The following is an 8,289-nucleotide window of genomic DNA, read 5'->3' as shown; positions in this document are numbered from 1 at the left end:
GCAGGGAGGGAGTGTATCCTTTGGAAATGACAAAAAGGGATACATTCTGGGAGTAGGAAGAATTGGAAAGTCTCTCACTCACTCAATCGAGAATGTGTTTTACGTGAATGGATTGAAGTACAGCTTGTTGAGTGTCTCTTGGATCTGCGACAAAGGCAACAAGTTGTCTGAGTGCTGTTGATGATGATGCTGAACTATGGCACAAAAGGATGGGTCATGCAAGTTTCACGTTGCTGAACAAATTGGTCAGGAAGGACCTGGTTCGTGGTCTGCCCAAGTCAAGCTTCAAGGATCACAGGGTGTGTGATGCATGTGTAAAGGGAAAGTAAGTCAGATCCTCTTTCAAGCTCAAAAAGTAAAACTAAATATTAGACTCCACCCGACATAGAAGAACCTGGTCCCTCAATCACAATAACTGAAACAGAAAATAGAGTTGTGGATGTTGTACATGGAACTCCAGCTGCTGAGGTGAGGAACATGACACATGGATCAAATCCAAAAGAACTGGATCCTCTCTTAATAAGATTCAGGTGTCTAACTGAAAGCACAAGAGCTCACACCCTCTTCAAAACATAATCACTTATCTTGATTCAGAAATTCAAACCAGTTCAAAGACAAGAAACTCACTTGCCTTCTCAGCCTATCTCTCTCAAATAGAGCCCAAGAATATCAAGGAAGCATTAAAAGATGCAAACTGGATTGCATCTATGCAAGAAGAGCTCCATCAGTTTGAGAGGAACTATGTGTGGAACCTGGTTCCACGACCTGCTGACAGAACTGTTATAGGAACCAGGTAGGTATTCAGAAACAAACTTGATGAGTATGGAAGCATGTTTTTTTAAACTCGATAAGGATTTGTTTGGGTTAAAGCAGGCTCCCCATGCTTGGTATGAAAGGTTGTCAAAATTCCTTCTAGAAAATGACTTTACAAGAGGGAAAATCGACAACGCTCTTTTTTTGAAGAAACGAGGAAGGAACCTGCTCATTGTGCAGATCTATGTTGATGACATCATCTTTGGAGCAACAGTTGACTCTCAATATAAAGAATTTGCAAAACTCATAGGAAGTGAGTTAGAAATGAGTATGATGGGGGAACTAAATTTCTTCTTAGATTTACAAGTGAAGAAAACTCCCAAGGGGACAATGATAAGTCAACAGAAGTACATCAAGAAGCTGCTGAAGAGATTTAACATGGAGACATCAAAAATCATTGACACTCCCATCGCCACAGCTACTCGTCTAGACATGGATGACCTGGTTACCCTGTAAATCAGACCATGTATAAAGGTATCATAGGGTCACTTCTGTAGCAGACCAGATATTGTTTTTAGTGTGGGTCTTTGTGTCGGGTTTCAATCCAATCCAAAGGAATCTCATCATCAAGCTGCCAAGAGAATCCTAAGCTATCTCAAAGGGATGTAGGACCTGGTTCTCTACTTTCCTCAGGAGATAACCTTGACTTAATAGGATATGATGATGTTGCCTATGCTGGGTATCTGGTGGTTAGGAAAAGCACTTCTGGCATGACACATTTTCTGGCTCAACACAAGAGAACAAAGCATATTGATGTGCGACATCACTTTCTCAGAGGCAATGTTGAGAGAGGGCACATATGCATGAAGTTCTGCAGCACAAAAGATGAAATTGCATATATCTTCATCAAAGCACTGAGCAGAGAGCATTTTGAAAAGAATCGCTTGGCACTAGGGTTGATGAAATCAAGTTGAGGACCTAGTCCCCCGATGATTGGCTACGGAAGAAATGTATAGGTAAAATAGCTAAAAAGTGTTTTCTGGCAAAGTCTAACTCATCTTTATACCGTTACAGGTAGACACACATGACGATTATAGAGCAAACAAGTAGTTAATGTATTGCACATTGGTCAAAGGATGAGGCTTACATTTGCAAAATCTGTCAGGGAACCTGGTTCCCTTGACACAGGTTAGTAGTTCCTTTGTACTCTCATGCACAATTTTTAAATGGCTGAAACGGTGCCACGCCATTAAATTGTCAGTTTCTCTCTTTCCCGATTTTGAACCCAAACGTCTCACCTGAAGCGACCCGACTACCCAAAATTGATACCCATTCCTAACCGGTCCCTCATCCCTATTAAATAACTCCTCTCACAGTCACTCTCATAACTGTTCATATCAAAAAATCCAAAATTCCTCTTTTCATTCTTCTAACCAAACACTCTCCTCTTCTAACATGTCTGACTATCAAGAAACCCAGAATACTCCAAGCGCCATCCCCACTGTGTCTTCATCTATTGAAACACCAATGATAGAGCCCACACTCCCCACTCTGACTAGTCCAAACCCTAACCCAAAGTCACAACCACCCTTTGCTTCCTCTCCAACTCAGTCGAGTACAATTTCTCACCGAAGTCGTAAAACTTCGACTCCCAAGAAATTTGTGGTTGCGACCTCTCTTTCTGCCTCGCCGAAAAAACAATGCTCGAAGAAGTTACAGTGGAAAAAGTAGAAAATCAAGAAGTTTCTAGCCAACCAGTAGAGAAGGATCTGAGAAAGGACAGGGTGTGGTTCATACCAGTGATGAATCAACAATGACAACCCCATGCCTTGTTTTTACAAGTAAAGCTTCTCGTATGCCTTCTGAAGTTAGTTTGGAGTTACAAGAACATGTAGCTAAAGAACATATGCTGTCAATAGCTGCTAAGGGAACTCTGGTTAGAGGTTATGAGGCTGTGTATGACTCTCAGGGGGAAGAAAATGGTGCAGAGGTCGAGGGTAGGGAATTGGTGCCTGTCAAAACTTTGGCACCTGACAGTACTACTGGGGAACCAATTGAGGGACATGATCCCTCCACCCAAGAGGATCCCTATGATTCCACTTGGGATAAAACCCTTGGTTCTCCACAAGAACCCAGGCCAGTACTGATCCTGCTCCCTCTCCTTATTTCTATGCTGAGCCATTAACAATTGTGGTTCCTGAGATGCGATCTTTGTCTGAGGAGGAGAAGGAGGATAGTGAAGAAGAAGATTATGATAATGTGACTCTGGCGAGCTTTATTAGTGCTAGGAGTATAAAGGCACCTCTCCAGGGATCAACGTCTAAGAGACCCATCACGAGGTTGCAAAAGAAGGAAGATCTTGAGTCCGTCTTAAAGAAAAGTAAAAAAGAAAGAGAGGAGATTGGTGAAAGATGGAAAGGCTGTGAATGAGAAGGTAGTGGCTCCTGCACTAGTTGTGAATGTGGATGACGAGGTCGAAGAGGAACATGGTCCCTTGGTTCGTAAGTCCTAAAAGAAACTTACTGTTCCAAAGTCCAAGAGAGAGTCATCTGTGAGTGAAAAAGAGTTGAGGAAGGTTGAGGGTGAAAAATCTGGTGAGAAAGAGGATGAGAAAATGGTTGAGGAGTCCTGTGAAAAAGTGGTTGAGGAGTCTGCTGAGAAGATCTCTAGGAAATCTGCAGAGAAAGGCAAGAGTGTAAGAAAATCAGTAAAAAGGAAGGCTGATGCCAGTGAGGAACCTGGTTCCTCTAAAAAGACCAAGGTTGGTGATTCCAAGGACGCTGGCAGGGAAAAATTGAAAAACCAAAAGTTACTGTGGGGACGTACATAAGGAAGCTAGAGGCAAGGAATGGAATTCTCAAAGGTCAACTCAGTCAGGTTCAGGAGGCACCTGGTTCCAGCAACTCTCAAAGCACAAAGGTTGCCCGTCTGACAAGAGAAAATGCCGACCTCAGGGAGAACCATGTTTTGTCAAATCATAAAAGAACCTGAAGGATAGACTGCTCAACGAGCAGGTGTCAGCCAATGCTTGAATAGACATCCTTCTTCGAACCCTTGCTTCCTCATCTGGGCCTTTCCTTTCCAGTGCTCCCTAAACAGTGTCTCTTTCCTAAGTGTCAAGTTCCTAGTGTCTGTCTTCTAGTTCTGATGATGTTTTATGACTGGTACTTTTGTTTGTGCTGTTTTTATTTTGTGGATGTGTTTGGAAATAATGGATCTGCTCCCTGCTTAAAAATCCAAATATTAATGAGAGTCGCCTCATTTTGTTGTGTATGCATTGCTCTTATGTTCTATTTTTAGTCATGTTTGTATGTACACATGTGGCATGAGTTAACCAAGCTGGACTTCGTTTTGCTTAATGCTTGTTACTAATCTTTTTATGATGCCAAAAAGGGAAAAATAATTGAGGGGGAACAAGATGGGGAACAGATTCAGGGTGAATACAGGAAATGCGAATGTCATTCTGGTTCTCAAGGGGAACTTGAATTATAAGTTTGTCATCATCAAAAAGGGGAGAATTGATAGGTTATATGTGTATCCCTATTATGTTTTGATGATCTAACAAACTTACTATTAAGAACCAGATAAGGAACCTGTTACACATCCTCAAGAACTCAAGATCAACAATTCTCCAGTTAGGAACACTATTCAACTCTTAAGAGTCAAAGGAACAGCAGAGGGAACAGGTAGCTACCAGCTCCCGAGGTGAGTGTACAAAGTCAACTTCACAGTTGTAAAGTTGCTGCATGCACACGCTACAGTACAGAAACAATGCAGCAGTCAACTTTATAGGGAATTCCCTTTACCTAGCTTGCTTGTATCATCCAAGTGATGTCACAAATGAAATATTAACATCAAGCAAAGGAAAAACAAATCACTTGCACATTCAAGAACTCATCAAGCATTCTCTCAAGTTTGTGTCTATCCTGCAAGTGACCCTCAAAAGCATCAAGAACGAAGAACAACATAACCAAGGACCAGTTCCATGTATTGAAGTTATTACATGTCCTTAGTTATGTTGTACCTTTGTTAAAACACTCTACTTGTAATTCCTACTTAGCTTAGTTAGAAGCATTGTGTAGGAAATCTTTGTAAATCATAAACCCTTGTGTTTGTGTCTTGGCTAGAGTTAGTCGAGTTGTAAAGTCTTCATAATAGAGTTATTACAAAGTGGCTTGTAATAGAGTGTTACAAGTTAGTGAGGGATTAAAAGGTTAATTCCTAGGTTACAATAGGTTGTAATCTAAAGTTGCTCAGTAGTGAAGTTGAAATCCTACAAGGGTAGGTCGTGATTTTTAATCCCATTGAGATGGGAATTTTTCACGTAAAATCCTCTTGTCATCTACTTACTATTGTGTGCGTGTGTTCTAGTGGAACTGATAGAGAACCTGGTTCTCTATAGAGTTTGGTGGACCCTTATATTCTATCACTAAGGGACTAAGTTTTTTGGTTATCCCCGGGGGCGGTCTCTTCTCCATCAGGCTCCTCCCTGCTCTCGGACCCGCTCTTGCTCCCATTATCATCATCGTCATCATCGGAAGCCAAAGCTTCAACATCGGCTTTGAGCTCTTTAGCCCTTTTTATCTTTTCAGTGAGGTCAATACCTCGAGCATGGATCTCCTCGAGGGTCTCCCTCCGAGATCGATACTTGGCAATATCAGCAACCTAGTGTGCTCGAGTATCGGCGGTCTCGGCTACCTCTCTTGTCTGTATCTGGGTAGCTTCAGCATCAGCCCAATAAACGGCCACAATTGCATCTGTATCGGCCTTCGCCTTTTCGCCGTCAGATTCAGCCTTGGCAAGTTCAGAGGCCAACCGAGCCTCGAGCTCCTCTATTATTCTTACTTGAACATAGCCTTTTTCCTTCATACTTTGAAGCTGGCTCTCAGGGGATGATAATTGAGCTCGAGCAGTCTCTTTCTCTGCAACGAAGCGATCCATACCTTCTATCCACTTCAAGGACTCCGCTTGTATCACATCAACCTCCTCACGGAGTTTTCCGATCATTTTAATTTTTGCTGCAGCTGAGATACCGAAATATTAGTCGTTGTTCCGATATCAAGCCCATAGGCTTTTAAAAGTGTCATTACCTGCTGAGACAGATCGGTTTGATCTCGGTGAGCTTTGGCCAACTTAGCTTGAAGATCTTTGATTTCCTCTCCCCTTTGCCCTAAGAGGAGTTTAAGAGAGTTCCTCTCCTCCGTGACTTGTTGAAGATCGGTCTCGAACCGATGCAGCTCAGCTCGAGACCCAGAACTTACCTCTCGATGAACCGTCATGGTCTGCGAAGAAAGAAATCGAAGTTAGGAAAGAATTGCAAAACATAAGTAATATAAACAAAGAGAGTCAAAAGCTTACCCGATTCAGAGCTAGCTGCACTTCACAGAGAAAGCCTGACACATCACTAGGGCCAACAACGTCCTCGACCCCCGTAAATAGATCACGAAAATGATCCTCCCCTTCATGAGACCGGATCATCTCGAGGGCCCCCAAAGCTTGGGCTTCCCGAATAGCCCCTTCGGAAAAGGCAGGGAGAGTGGGTGAATCTCCGGTTACTATTGCCCAGGCGACTCGCTCGGGGCGTTTTCCTCGGTTCGGAGAGCTTCAGGACCGGCCCCTTCCGAGGTACCCACCGTTTGTTGACTTTGGTAGGAAGCACCCTCGACCTCTAATGACTAGGGGACTTTGCCTGAACCTCCATCCGATCTATCCTCAGTCCGAGACAGAGCCTTATGAATCATCATCGATTCAGCCGTCTTCGGGACACCATCGCTTCTCTTCATTCGGGCCACCAGCGCAGACCCATCGTTTTCTTCCTCTTCTTCGCCGTCTTCTCCCTTTTGTCGCAGAACTGATTTTATAGTCAAAGGAATGGTATTCTGCGGCTTACGAGCCGTCCTCTTCTTTGGTTTTGGATCTTCAGGAACGAAGGCCCTTTTTCTCTTATGCTCCTTCATCTGCTTTGGAACAGAGGCCTCTTCCTCGACGGACGGGGATCTCAAAATCGCATCCTTGCCACACCTACATACGAGAAAATTTATTAAAGTATATGTTCGAACTACCAAAAAATACGAGGAAGGGGCTTACCGTGATTTTTTGCCTCCCATCGGCCCTTCGACAAGTCACACCATGAGTGCTCGGCCTATGTGGAGGTCGAAACTAGATCTCGTACCCAGCTTTTGAGATCGGGAATTGTGTCGGGCATCCAGGGAACCGCTGCATCACAAAAGGGGGGATATCTGTAAGAAAAGAAACGGAAAGGCAAAATAATAAGAGATAACATCAGAATTACACTTACGCTTCATGTTCCACTCCTCGGGGAAATGCATCTTCTCGGACGGAATCAGGTCCGAAGTCCTTACTCGAACGAATCTGCCTATCCAACCTCGATCCCTGTCCACGTCTATGCTCGAGAACAAAGCCTTGGTAGCTCGACGCTGAAGCTTTATTAAACCTCCTCGAAAAAGGCGAGGACGGTACAATCGGATGAGATGATCGAGGGTAAAAAACATCCCCTCGATTTTGTTTATAAAGTATCGGATCAAAATAATGATCCGCCAAATAGAAGGGTGGATCTGACCTAGGGTTATTAGGTATTTACAACAAAAATCTATGATAACACGATCGAGGGGACCTAACGTGAAAAGGGTAAGTGCACACACTTAAATATCCTTTCACGTGAGTGGTAATATCCTCTTCGAGAGACGGTACTACCACTTCTTTGTTTCCCCAGTTACAATCCTTTTTATCTGCTCGATATACCTCATCGAACAAATATATCTTGATACTTGCTCGAATCGGCCGGAAACCGACGAACCTTTGTCGAGTTTGAAATCGGAGGTAAGAACACACGCCGCCGGAACGCACTCCTCAGGCCGTGGATCCACCAGTATTTTATCGGCGACGGATTGGGAAGAAGAAGAATTTTCTTTTTGAAGAACGGTTTTTGATGTCTTCACCATTGTTGGATTTAAAGAAAGTAACGAAGATTTGGTGGTTTATAAGAAGGATACTGCAGAAAAGAATCACAAATCTGCGAATGAACTCAGATGAAGCGGAAAGGAACTTAAAAAATTTGGAGGATTGAAGATGGAAAAATGATAATTTGTAAAAAAAAGGGGGCTATTTATCGGTTAAAGCAATGGTGGTTCAATATCAGCGGTGGCCGACCACCGCCTGACACGCATTAAATGCCTCGATAAGCTAAACCGACAGGACAACTATCACGTACGTCATGGTCAAGCTCGATGCAAACGTCAATGCATGCCCAATCGAGCCATTGAAAAATCATATCGTTTCTCACCACATCCTTCTCGAGAAACGAGGGACTATCTGTATATGGTCGAAATTGATTTCGACCTTTATACGATATCGAGACGACCTCCGAAGATGGTACGAATGAACTTTTCATACTTTTCCTCCAATGTGACTCGAACCCACGACCTTTCTATTCCGGATAGCAAGAGCCTAGTTTCATTAGAAAGGCAGAATAAGAAAGTAGTTGATTGGGGAGAAGTAGGGGTGTACATAAGAAAT

The sequence above is a fragment of the Nicotiana tabacum genome, chromosome 24 (assembly GCF_000715075.1).
Source record: "Nicotiana tabacum cultivar K326 chromosome 24, ASM71507v2, whole genome shotgun sequence".
Taxonomy (NCBI): domain Eukaryota; kingdom Viridiplantae; phylum Streptophyta; class Magnoliopsida; order Solanales; family Solanaceae; genus Nicotiana; species Nicotiana tabacum.
This window is presented reverse-complemented; position numbering follows the sequence as displayed.